The sequence below is a fragment of the Diabrotica virgifera genome, chromosome 1 (genome assembly GCF_917563875.1).
Source record: "Diabrotica virgifera virgifera chromosome 1, PGI_DIABVI_V3a".
In the NCBI taxonomy this organism is placed as follows: Eukaryota; Metazoa; Arthropoda; class Insecta; order Coleoptera; family Chrysomelidae; genus Diabrotica; species Diabrotica virgifera.
The window spans coordinates 151,057,033-151,071,620 of NC_065443.1; positions in this window are offsets into that span (position 1 = coordinate 151,057,033).

The window sequence follows — 14,588 nt, forward strand, 5'->3', positions numbered from 1 at the left end:
AATGACATAAATACTGCAGTACACAATTTCTATCATATTCTGAGTATGGCATTAAATCTTTTTGTGCCCAAAAAGAAAAGTAAGATATCAACTTTCCCAAAGTGGTTCAATGCTGAGTTGAAAAATTTAATCATCCAAAAGAAAATAGCTCACAAAAATTACAAGAATACTGGCAATCGCTGTTATTACATAGAATTTTCAAAGTTACATAGTCAATGTAATATTTTATCTAAAGAATGTTTTGTGAATTACAAAAAAGACCTTGATAATAATTTTAATACCGATCCCAGGTCATTTTGGAGATTTTTTAGCCGAAAAAATAATCTATATGATGTTCCTAATATGTATCTAGCTGATAAAAAAGCTGTGAATGGTGATCAGATAAGTGAACTTTTTGCTGTTTACTTCTCTGAAGTTTATGTTTCTTCCCTGGATGTAAGTTATCATGACACATTTAATAATTATTCATCTATAAAGTGTGATTCTTTGACAGCGGAAGTTATTTTTGACGGTTTGTCAAAACTTTCTAATAATGTAACAGCTGGGCCGGATGGTCTTCCCGATTTTTTCTTGAAAAACTGTGCTTACAGTCTAACTCAACCATTGTTTGTTCTATATAACTTATCATTGAAATTAGGCATTCTTCCTGATAAATGGAAAACTAGCCATTTAATTCCAATTTTTAAATCTGGCGAAAGAGAAAATATAGAAAATTACAGAGGTATATCTAAACAATCGACCATTCCTAAACTACTTGATAAGTTGATTTATAACCATATTAGTTTTACTTGTCAACAATTAATAAATAATTATCAACATGGCTTTATGCACAAGAAATCCACAACTACAAACTTACTATCTTATGAAACATCTATTATCAGAGATCTGGAAAGAAAATGTCAGGTAGATTGTGTATACACAGACTTTTCAAAAGCCTTTGATAGGATTGACCACTACTTACTGCTACATAAACTTAAGGCATATGGTTTCAGCGATCAGCTTTTAAAGTGGTTTGATAGCTATTTAATAGGTCGCACACAAAAAGTCAAACTGGGTTCATTTATGTCAGATGCAATACAAATAAAATCTGGAGTTCCACAAGGTGCTCATTGCTCGCCCCTTCTGTTCAATCTATTTAGTAACGACATAGGTGAATGTTTTAATCACTCTAAGTACTTGCTATTTGCTGATGATTTGAAGATTTACAGATCTATCAAAGATCATGAAGATTGTAGTCTCCTTCAAAACGATCTCAATAATTTAGTTGAGTGGTGTAACAAAAACAGACTCTTTTTAAACATTAATAAATGTCATTTCATTAGCTTCCACAAAGTTGCAAAAAAATATCAATCATCATATGTCATCGACAGTAAAGCGCTCTCCTATGTTAAAACAGTAAAGGATTTAGGAGTAATGTTCGATGAAAACTTAACGTTTGTGGATCACATTAACTATGTGACAGCAAAGGCTTCAAAAGTACTGGGTTATATACTTCGCAGTTGTGCTGATCTTTCCCTTAATACAATAAAGGCTGTTTACTCATCATTGGTTATATCTATATTAGAATTCTCCTCTATTGTCTGGTCACCATTTTATAATGTTCATGTTGTTTGTCTCGAGAGAGTTCAAAATAAGTTTTTAAGATTTGCAGCATACAGATTGGGATATAATGTTATTGAACTAAACCACAACTATACCATCATCCGTAGTGATCTCAATTTGCACTCCTTAAAAGACCGTAGAATTATAAATGATCTAGCTTTTATTTATAAACTATTAAATAGTGAAATCAATTGTCCTGATTTATTAAAATTAATAAACTTTAATATTCCAAACCATAATCTGAGAAATAGTAACTTGTTCCATGTACCTCATCATTCAACAAACTATGGTCTTAACTCACCAATAGATAGAACTTTAAGTCGCCTGAATGATTTGGATATCGATTTATTCTCTTCTTCCAGTCGAGTATTTAAAAACCGACTAAAATCAATTTTTCCGGTCAGCACTTATGTTTAATATTTAATATTATTATATTTTCAGTGGATCTGTTAATTTTTGCCATGGATAATGCTTTTGTATTATGTAATGTGTTCATTTTTTATTGTCTGTAGTTAGTTGATTAATGTCAGTTTATATTATATTATTATGTATTGTCACTGCATAACGTGGATTGTGTGTATGTTATATTTAGTTTTATTGTATATTACTATAGTTTTATGCTGTCACACTTTCATTTAATTCATTTAATTTTATTTTTAGTTTTTTACTGTTTTACTGGACTTTACTAATACTACTTTTACTTCTACTTATTGTTTATATATGTATATTTTTTTTGAAATTGGGGAAACTCGTAAATAAATAAATAAATAAATAAAAGAAGTGGAAAATCAAATACTATGTAAATACAGCACACAGTGACGCAGTTTACCTGAATGCAGGTACGTAGCCAGGAAATGTGCTTGAGGGGGTCCAAACCATAGACATAATAAGAATAGACAAGAGGTTTGTTCCAAGACAACGAAAAACCGTCATGAAACGATCACGAAACTGCGCAGTAAACAAAATAACCCATGGAACGTATTATTTTGCTATCTGCGTGCAGTTTCGTGATTGTTTCAAGACGGTTTTCGTTGTGTTGGAACAAACATAAGATAAGCTATGGGCCGCTCTGTGCATCTATATGTGTCATGCCAATATGAAGGACGTCATTGGTCAAAATCCATTTTGATTGGTCTAGCCATCATTGTCTGTCACATGTGCGAGATCGCGTGGTAAAGAGAGATAGATGACCACCTATGACAATCTCACCATAGTAAGTTGTTTTTAATACTTAATTTCACCATTGTATCTTTAATATCATTTGAGCATCCCTGGTGATGTTAGTTACTTATAACCAAATAGAGGATTTCGTAGAAAAGAGTAAGTACATCTGATCTTCTATTTAGTTGTCTACCCAATAATTTTTGGAACAGACCAAAGAGCCAATAAACTGAGTCTCTCATTTTTCATCTTGTTTCTAGGTAAAGTTTTTACTCGCTTTATTGTTGAGTACGAACGTTCTACACTAGCAGTTGTGATAGGGATAGTTGCCAAAATTGTAAGGAATTTATAAATTTTTGGAAAAAAAAATCATATTACAATGTTCCATTACGCGGAGAACTTCAGTATTTGGTTCCAAAGATGATCTTATATAACAGTTACACCATAACATATATTTAGCTTTTATTGCTGTATGGACTGTGTCGTGGGAGTAATATGCAGACAAATTTTCTAGCCATTTTGCTTTTTCTGTAGAGGCAAATCCAGGTAAAAAAATTTGAAATGCTGATAGAATACTTTCGTTTTTGGTAAATTTGTTTTTTAAATTGGATATAAGTTGATCCGTACACTGAGTAAAAACAAAAATAATCCTAGTAAAAAATAATATCAATTTCGTTCACTTTTCCAATAATAATAATAACTTGGGGATAAATTTGCTGCCTTGGTATAAAAGCCGAGGCAACTTTGGGAGGGGCCCGAACCCCATAGACCCCTCCCTTGGCTACGTGCCTGCCTGAATGACACAATATTGAGAAATAAAAATATCGGAAAAGGAATGAAAGACAGAATTTACAAAATAGTAATAATGACATACGCAGCAGAAACACGTTCTGACACAGAGAGGGCAAAAACATTGCTCCAAACATCGGAGATGAAAGCCTTAAAAAAAATAGATGGTAAGACACTATCACTATGAGACAGAGCTAGAAGTATTCCATGATATTCTAAACATTCGGCGCAGGCACCACATTTAAAAAACTTGAAAGTTTATGCTTATATTCAATACCAGAGAACAGGTCAAATGTAACACGTTAGTATCTTGTATATCAGGTTAAAATCCAACTTGTGATCAGTCAGAAATATACGAAGCCTCAAAAAAGCATTTCTGGCTTGTTTTACTCTGTTCTTTATTTCAGTGTTAGGGTCCCATTCTGGTTTAGCAGAGAACCCTGGCATTTAAATGGCCTGACTTGTTCGATTTTTTTTCAGCTACTTATATTTTTGCCTTTGGGTAATTGCTTCTACCTATAATGATTATTTTTGTCTTCCTGATATTTATTTTCAAACTCAGAGTCTCACTTGCAAGATTTAGATCACTTAAAAGGCATTGAAGATTTTCGATGTTATCTGCCATTATCGCTGTATTATCGGCATAGCTGATGGTGTTAATAAATCTGTCTTTTACGTTAATACCCCTACTAGAAGCTGCCACAGTTCCTGCGAAGACTTTTTCTACGTATAAGTTAATCCTTTCGATATTGTTGCCATACAAGTAGACATTTGCAGCTGCGATGTTTTAAACTCAAATTATTAATCTCCACCGTTCAGGTTTTGTATCCAAGTATTTGTATCTTTGGAGAGCTACAATCGTAATATGTAGTACGTTCTACATTATCCATTTTACTCACTTGCACCGTTCATGTACGTCACGATGAAATTTTCGCGATACTCCGCCCGTTACCGAAAGAGTTACATAACATTGGAGAGAGTATACATCCTTGCCTCACTCCTTTTTTAATTGAGAAATATTCCGTTTCGTTGAAATTATAAAGACTTACTGTAGTTGTCCGTTTCAATACAGATTGGCGATAATATTTATCCTTGGCATCAAATCCCAACTCTTGGAGATATTTTATCATTAGTTCGTGTTTTAAATTATCGAACGTTTTCGCATAATCGATGAAAAAAAAATAAAAACATCCTTTCTTTGATCCCTATTAACACGTTCAGTGCTGATAACGCACCGGTGCGTCAAACTATCTCTTGTAGAGGTGCGGATGATATACCATATCGAATATAATGTTTATTTATGTGCTAGCACTTGTAATGCGTGTAACGTAGGAGTGATAGCACTTGTGGTATTGTGTGTACTTATTTTGTCTTGTTTTTAACTCTTATAATAACACACGACATATTAACAATAATGGAGATCCAAAAATTTCAAAAATATGTATCAGGTCGGCCTGGCCGGCAGGAATGTGACTAATATATAAGTAGCACTGAACGTGTTAATGTTGCATACTAAAGATCGCCTCTCGTGCCAAGTTCATTTTTAAAACCAAAACTGTGTGTAGTATTCTCAAGAAAAGTTTAAAAAAAATGGCTCATTATGGAATATGGCTCAGTAATACAACATTATATAATATTATAATGTTGATAGTACCGATACAATTTTATAAGACCAAGTTTATGGAATGAGGTTTTGTTTTCACACTCGATTTCAAATGACACCTCCCTATTTATAAATAGTACGGTAACCAATTATTTGAACCCATACGCAAATTCCTTCGAGAAATATATAAAATGATTGAAACTCGTTTGAAACAGAACTCCTCTGAATTTTATTAGAGAAAAGCATGGTGGTCATAGAGAGTACGTGCAAATATTCATTTTTTTAGGTAAAACAATTTTCAACCTGCGATAAAATGGCTGTTAGCATCAAGCAGTAGTAACAATGGGCGGCAAATCGGCTGTTGGGTGCATTGCCGATTAGGTCACATAAAGAAGTCTGGACAAGGATCAACTACACCTAATAGATTATTGATTTGCAAATGGTTGGTTTTATTAAATAACAATATGCATCCTACGCTACATCTTCACATCAACAAATAAAAACAAAAATTCGACAATGATGAATGAGACAAAATACTAGAACTAAGTTATGTTGTTTATATTTTGTTCGCAGTGTGTATGGTGTATGTGTTATAGTCAAAGCCCGAATTTCAGTCACTCCTAGGTTTGACTAGGCAATCCTCAGGTCTGACTGACGGTCTTAGTCAAAGCCCAAAATAAATTACAGTTTCTGCCTTTGACTAGTCAAACCTAGGAGAGACTAAGTTGGTCAGGCAAAGGTCGAAATTTAATTTTATGAAATCGGGGTTTGACTAGTCAAACTTCCGTTTCATTGTTGAAAAACTTCTTTCAACGGATGCACTTGTAGCCGGAATTGTTAAAAACAGGTTTGCCAATTTAAAAGGTTCCTAAAATGCATTATCAAGTTCTGAAGACGTTAAATATTGATACAATTCTTGTACATTTTTTTGAATATAATCTGGATCAGTATAAAGATCTGTCAATTCTGTTTTTAACTTTACTGTGTCAAATTTTTGTCCATATAGCTTTACAAATTGATATCTGAAAATGTATTGCTTTAAAATAGAAAACCTATTTTTAAGTTGGATGATCATAGTGTCAAAAATTAAAAAAAAAAGTCGTCAACGACACTCATCCATGTTTAATTGCACGCACACTGTAATAGGTAACGAGTAGTAACCAAAACAAAAAGTGCTAACAAGCCTACTAATATCCACAGCGCGCTCACGCATTCGCCTTTCAAAATTTTCAGACATGAGCCGTCTCCGACGGATAGGCGATGGACCATCATGTGTATCCACAAATAAAAGTGGTAACAATGTAACCTGCAACCGAGTCGCATAACGTCGCCAATATTTTCGTGTCTAGTTGAATTTTTACTGGAATTACTATTAACACTCATATTTCTATTGAAAAAAAAATAAAATGGAATTATTTCAGAGTAGTCATAAAATATTTATTTGCAAGATTCTTAACTGTTACCAATGGTAACAGTGGTTACATGGACGCTTCGCCAGTGATCTATTGTTTTTTATTCTGTTAATTTCTTATCTGTTAGCGGATAGTTTAGATAATCCATACCAGTGGCGTAGCTAGCCCCACTGGGGCCCAGTATCAAAGCTTGTCGATTCACCCTTTTCCAGGCCTGATATAAGATAGTGCTTTCTTTCACACATTTTGGCAACTTAATCTTTTTTCACAACTTCACAATGGTTCCAGAATTTAAACATTCTGAATCGAGTGTATAAATTAAAATGAACTCTAATAAAACAAAGTCGAAAAATAGATTTGAATTGTTAAGAATCAGGTTGAAAACAGGCCAAGGATAAACCCGCTAATGACTAAGGCTAAGAGGGCTTCTTGGTAGATTATATTCCAGGACTTGTATTGTGGACTTTGTCCAGACAAATGGAATGTAATAAATCTATAAGGCGTTCTTATTGCACGATATAATCGTCCAACCAAATCGAAAGAATATTATATCAGCAGTAAAATTAGTCTTTGTATTGGAATTAAGAGCATCAAAACACGATGCAATACTAATCTTTCAAAGTGAAGATGATTTACAACGTACGCTGCACCAATTTAATATAGCCGCCAGAAAATTTAACATGATAATTTCACCAAAGGAGACAAAATGCATGGATATAACATCAAATTCAATATGGTGTAAATTGGAGCTGGATGATCATATAATAGAACAAGTATTGGAGTTTAAATATCTATTTAGGTATCACACTATCCAGCTACGGAAGGCTCGACACAGAAGTGGAAGATCAAGTGAATAGAGCAAACAGAGCAGCAGGTTTCCTGAACAACACAGTATGGAGAAATAAAAATATCGGAAAAGAAATGAAAGGTAGAATTTACAAAACAGTTATCAGACCAATAATGACATACGCGTCAGAAACACGACCTGACACAGAGAGGTCAAAAAGATTGCTCGAAACAGCGGAGATGAAAACCTTTCAAAAAATCGATGGCAAGACACTATATAGTCTAAGAGTTAGAGCCGAAAAATCATCGTCATAAGTAATATGGAGTCGCATGTGAAATGTGTCTATTGTATATTGATATTTATGACCCCTTTCAGGCTGACACCTCAGTGGATACAGGAAGTAGTAATAAGGGATGAAAGGGGAAAGTTAGTTCAGTTATTAAAGTTTTTCACCTCCTATTTTGTTAAACCTCCACCGATTTGCATGAAAATGGGTGACTAGTTATAGCATACCTCAAGAAACAAAATTGATTTGGTGCAAACGTGCACTTTTACCCTGAGGGTGGATGCCACCCCTTCTCGGGGGTGAAAACTATTTTATTAAAAATAACCCCACAAATCGATACAGGGACAAATTTTAAGTAAAATTTGTTATATCATGTTATTAAAATAAGTCAATACTTTTTGAGTTATTAAAGATCAAAGATTTGAATTTTTCGTGAAAAAAATGCATGGTGTAATGCGGTTTTTCATAAATAGCTCAAAAACCACCATCTCAATCTGAGCTATACCAACATCTTTTACGAGCACGATATATTACAAATATTTGGTTGAAAGCCTATAATAAAAATCCAACAGAGCTAGTTATTGAACAAAATGGTTGGGGACTTGCTGAAGATAACACATTATATAAATTCAAATGGTTTAAAGGGTCTCAAATGCCAGAGATTGTTAGAGATATTATTTTTGAGAATGAAACAGACGATGAGATGGATGATGAGCAAGCTGATGATGAGATTCATAATAGCGAAAGTGATGAAAATAAGTATGATAGTGTATTAGTGAATGTGACAGCGAAAGTGAAAAATAAATAGTATTTTCAACGAAAATTTTGTGAATTCGCAAAGTCTGTTCGTTAGTTCGTTCGTGCGTTGCAGCCCCTGCAATATCTGCAGCTTATCTACTGATATATCAATGTAGTTTTGTCTCCTGAATCCAAATCTGAAAACGGCATTTCGATATCTCAAACCATCTACGAGATAACCGACCTCAAAGACAAGTTGCATCTCGGGACAGCAATTTAGGATCTTTTAGCAATTTTAGATAGCGAGATAATTCTACAGTGGAGACACTGCTGAAATGTATTAAACCTAATGTACGTAAAAATGTAAATAAAAATTTCATATTATTTCTAACTAGCGCGTGATTCGACTGACTTCGGCTAAAAATGCTTGTGATCAAGACCCTAAATTGCTGTCCCGAGATGAAAGTCTTTGTTTCGTTTGACACATAAACGGCAGAAGAATTGAAATATAAAATAAATAAATATTATTTATTATTGTTAATGAAAGTAATGTTAAATGGCAAGTTACACATTTTTTGAGCTGTCTACCCAATGATTTATGTATTATGTATATTAATGTATACATATTGTACATTATATACAGTGTGTCTACTTAAGTTGGACACATATATTACGGGGCACTTTTTTATTTTTAATTTTACGAAATAAAGTTATAATTCATAAAAAGTTCTGCATCGTCTAAAACCTACGATTCAACCATCAGATAGCAAATTTTATCTATATTATACGAGGTATTTGAAAAAATATTAATTTCGCTCAAGAGGAAAGTACCTTTATTTTTCACAATATTGTAAATTATTGTTATTACGAAAAATTGTTTTTAATTAAAAACTATGTTCTAATACATGCAATAATTGTAATTATTATAATTAATTAATTAATTATTATTATAATAATGTAATTATTTTATTCTTCTAATGAAAAAAAAATATTTAAATTTTCTCTCAAATTACAGATACCCATCATCATTTTCATTTATAACTCTTTTATTATTAATTTTAAGAAACAAAAATAATTCTTCATAAAAAGATCTCCATAATATATGGTCTATAATTATAATCCAAGATGCACATCACATATAAAATATAAAATTGTATCGATTTTAGTAGAGGTATGTAAAAAAATAAGAATTTCGCTCAAGAAATTCGCTCAGTAAAGTATCTATACAGCCACACTATATTACTCAATATTTAAATATAAGGATAAAATTGCACATTAAAACATAATTTTTAATTCTAAACAACTTTTCATAATAGCAATTTTCCATATTAGGAATTTAAATACATAAAAATAAACAAAGTTTTCGTTAAAATAATGCTCGTTTTCAGCTTGTTATATTTGAATTGTAATAAAACGAACTTGATAATTTAATTATTAAATTATATTCCTAACTTCATTCCCGAAATTCCTTTGAAAATTATTCTGTTAACTAATTTCAAAATAAATATATATAGCGTATGTTTTAATTTTCACTTTTTCCTAAAAAATTCGAAAGGGTTCTCTTATTTTCATCATCACTTGCTTAGCTTTGATGTTATCAACTTCACCTGGAGCTCACTTGATAGGTATTCTTGAGTACTTTGACAAATGTTTATTAAGTATATTTTATAAAATGCATCGTTTTCCCGTTATTTAAGCTTGAATACTTAGATTTGAGTACTAGCTGAAAAAAATATATATTCAATCAACTATAACTCACTTTTAATTAATTCTAAAAGATCTTTCACGTAAAGAATCTATTCCATTTTTTATTATCTTCAATTTTGGTAATCATAACTATTTTGTTAAAACTTACAGTTTTTGAATTACTTATGAAAAACAGCTTTACACCATGCATTTGTTTCACGAAAAATTCAAATCTTTGATCTTTAATAGCTCTAATCTAATACTAAAAAGTATTGATTTATTTTAATAACTTGATATAACAAATTTTGCTTAAAATTTGTCCCTCTATCGATTAGTGGGGTTATTTTTAATACAATAGTTTTCACCCCAGAGAAGGGATGGCATCCACCCGCAGGGTAAAAGCGCAAGTTGGCACCAAATCAGTTTTATCCTCTAACTAGTCACCAATTTTCATGCAAATCGATGGAGTTTTAACAAAATAGGAGGTGAAAACCTTTAATGACTGCACTAACTTTCCCCTTTCATCCCTTATTGCTACTTCCTGTATCCACTGAGGTGTCAGCCTGAAAGGGGTCATAATTATTATCAATATACAATAGACACATTTCACATGCCAAACTTCTTATTACTTATGACGATGATTTTTCGGCTCTAGCTCTCCGTCAAATGGGACAGAGCTAGAAGTACAGATATACGACATGGATTCAAGGTGAAGAACATTAATAACTGGGTAAAAAACAGAAGAGTAGAATGGAATGACCATGTAAGTCGAATGACAACAAATGGCAAGAGACGGTTCCCCGATAGGAAGACGATCAGTGTAATGGCTACGAAAACGATAGAACGACAACTTACTGGAGGCACATTGAAAAAACAGACAGAGTCATGTCTATACAAAAAGAAGAAAAAACAAAAGCGTCCAACAATTGAAGTGCTGTCGTAAAACCTTGGAAGATTGATAATTTCAAATTCAAATTTTTGTTTCGACATGTTGGAGGAGGGAGGACTGTATGTCGGGGGCTCCATATAATTGATACGGCTGATACAACGGTAGCTACGCCCCTGTCTCTCCATCTCCTGTTATAGTATTATCAGTGGTACTAGAGTAGAGCTCTAGTTTAGGCTGACCTTCCATAGGGTGTGTTACCAGTTTTTTTGTCATTGCCAATCTAACTGGCGTCCTCGTCTATACATTTTTCCACCTCGTTCTTGTCGTATACGAGTATCTTTTATACCGGGTGTCCACTTATATTTTCCCCCATTTTAACTGCCTATAACTTCTAAACGGCTCAAGATTTTAGTAAAAGTTTTGTCTGAATGGATTGAATTTTTTATATCGCTTTCAAATACGAAAAAAAATGGCGGATTTTTGAAAAAAACATTGTTGACTTTTTTTTAATGGAACACCCAGTATATTTTTTTGTAAATTGAAAGAAAGGTCATTCGCCTATCCAGCAGTATAAAGTTTTTCAAAATCGGTTATCAAATCACTGAGTAATTAATTTTTAAAATGAGAGGTGCAACGTGGATATCACATACCTAAATAACATAACTAAGCAAATTGACATTACGTTATGCGATTTCCACATTGCATCTCTTATTTTAAACATTAATTGCTCACTCATTTGTAAATGAGTAAGGTAAATGATCGTTTTTTCAAGTTTTTAGGTAAATAACCATTTTTTGTATCGTTTTTAAATAAAAAATGGCGGATTTTTGAAAAAAAAAAACGTTGTTGACTTTTTTTATTAAAACACCCAGTATATTTTTTTGTAACTTGAAAAAACGATCATTAGCCTATCCAGCAATATAAATTTTTTAAAAATCGGTTGTCAAATGACTGAGCAATTAATTTTTAAAATGAGAGATGCAATGTGGAAATCACATAACATAATATCAATTTGCTTAGTTATGTTATTTAGGTATGTGATATCCACGTTGCACCTCTCATTTTAAAAATTAATTACTCAGTGATTTGACAACCGATTTTGAAAAACTTTATATCGCTGGATAGATGAATGACCTTTCTTTCAATTTACAAAAAAATATAATGGGTGTTCCATTAAAAAAAAGTCATCAACGTTTTTTTAAAAAATCCGCCATTTTTTTTCGTATTTGAAAGTGATATAAAACATTAAATCCATTCAGACAAAACTTTTGCTAAAATAAAATATTTCAGCGAAAACCGCATATTTCTATCTTGAGCCGTTTAGAAGTTATAGGCAGTTAAAATGGGGGAAAATATAAGTGGACACCCGGTATTTCTCAAAAAATTCATAATAGGGTTCCTCTAGAAGGCTGGTTTTAATCTTACATATTTTTATAAGAGATTATAATATAAATATGTTCTTATCGTGTACTAGTCCAAGTAATGAAGCTTAAAATAGGAAAAAAACCTCGCAATTTTTACAGAATGGATCGATTTGATTGGAAATTTGAGAATAAGTAGTGGATAGTCCAAGGATCAAAATCTATTTGAGGCCGAAACGCGGTTTTACCATGGGGGTGGTTGCCACCCCATCTCGAGGGTGTAAATTTTTTATTTTATTTTGACCCCAAAAGTCGGTAAAAACATTCATTCTAAGCAAAAAACGTTCTATACATTTTTTTTTGATAAAATTAATAGCTTTCGATTTATTTGCTATCGAAAGTGTTTTATATCGAAAAAACCAATGTTTTTAATTAGTTTTCTGCAAATATCTCAAAAAGTTTTCGTTTTATCAAAACAACTGTACAAAAATGTACCTTTTGAAAAAATAAACAAAACCTATTTTTTAAATTTTCTATAAGACCAATAGTAATCGCGTTATACTTTATTATATGTTAGCTCGTCTTCATTAAATGCTAAATATTGTAATTTCAAAGTCAACCGACGGGAAAACTATGTATTTTTCGAGGATACCTTGTTCAAACTAATTTAAAGTATTTAAAAATGTCTATCTCCAGAAATAAAAGAATAGTCTCTAGCTCAAAAATTAAGTGACCTATAATAAAAAGAATGTCAGTCCCTATTTTTTTTCAGCGAAAAAGTGATCGGAAACTTCCTCCTACTCACCACCCTAATTAAAATTAGTCATTGACCCTATTTGGTCTTCTTTATTTGTGTATTATTTATAGGTTCTAGAAGTTTGACCGACTTAGAATGATTAGTTTAAAAAAAATGGAGTTAAAAGCGAATAACGAATTTTTGTAGCTTGGTAAATAATGCCCTTTTCTTCAAAATAGAAAAATTAGGATCAAAGATACGAAAAATATTTAAATGGTTTGCAAAAGTTTTTTTTACGGCAAAATTTGAGTGAGCTATTGACAATTAAAACTTATAATAACATGCAAAAACCGCCTTTACCAACCCTTTCAAAGTCACTTTTTTTTGCGACTGATGGTTTTAAAAGGATTTAATATTAATAGCCTTATAGACCTGGTAAAAACCTACAAATTTATTTTTTTACCAAACTTTCTAGTATGAAGGATAAAAAGTTACGTTTAAAAAATCAATATTTTTTTTGAAAAAAAAAAGAAGAAATCCAATTGGAAGCGTAATAATGTAAGTTAGCGGTGTTTTTAGTCATTGGCCTTATTCATTCTTCTTTATTTAGGTATTATTAATAGATTCCAGAAGTTTGACTGGCTTAGAATGATTAGTTTAAAAAAAAACTGAAGTTAAAAGCGAATAACGAATTTTTGTAGTTTTGGTAAAAAATGCAATTTTCTTCAGAATAGAAAGATTCTCATCAGAGATACGAAAAAATGTAAATATGAAATTGTAGATTATTTAATTCTCAAGAACTTGGTTTGGAAAAAATTTTTCTACGGTAAAAATTGGGTGAATCGTAAATGAGTACAATATCGAAAAACATTGATTTTTTCGATATAAAACTAACACTTTCCATAGCGAATAAATCGAAAACTATTAATTTTATCAAACAAAGTATAGAACATTTTTTACTTAGAATTAATGTTTTTATCAACTTTTGCGGTCAAAATATAATAAAAAAATTCCATCACCGAGATGGGGTGGCAATCACCCCCATGGTAAAAGCGCCTTTCGTCATTATATAGATTTTGATCCTTGGACTATCCACTACTTATTCTCAAATTTTCAAGCAAATTGATCTATTCTGTAAAAATTGCGGGGTGAAAAGCATCGGTTCCTGGATTATACTATTTCTTTATATTTTTTATAATATTATCCTTCAAATTTTTCGTCCGAAGTGAAAATCCATATTTCCGGCTTATGTATATGTCAGTCAGCACTGGTCTACGAGTGTCTTTAGGTGGTTGCTTAATCTAAGCAATAGGTGTTCTTAATACATAGTATCCTTATTTTTATATCCTCTGTTGTTGTCGTGCACTACGGACCATTTATATCTTAATTTTTTAGAAACAATTTAGTAATTTTTTGTTCTTACTCTCTGATTTTGTTGTCTTCTTTTTAATTTCATGTTCTTCACAGTTATAAAGACTTAAAAAAAAAACCTAAGCTAGATTATTAAGCATTTCTAGTGGGCGGGCGAGTAAGTGCTT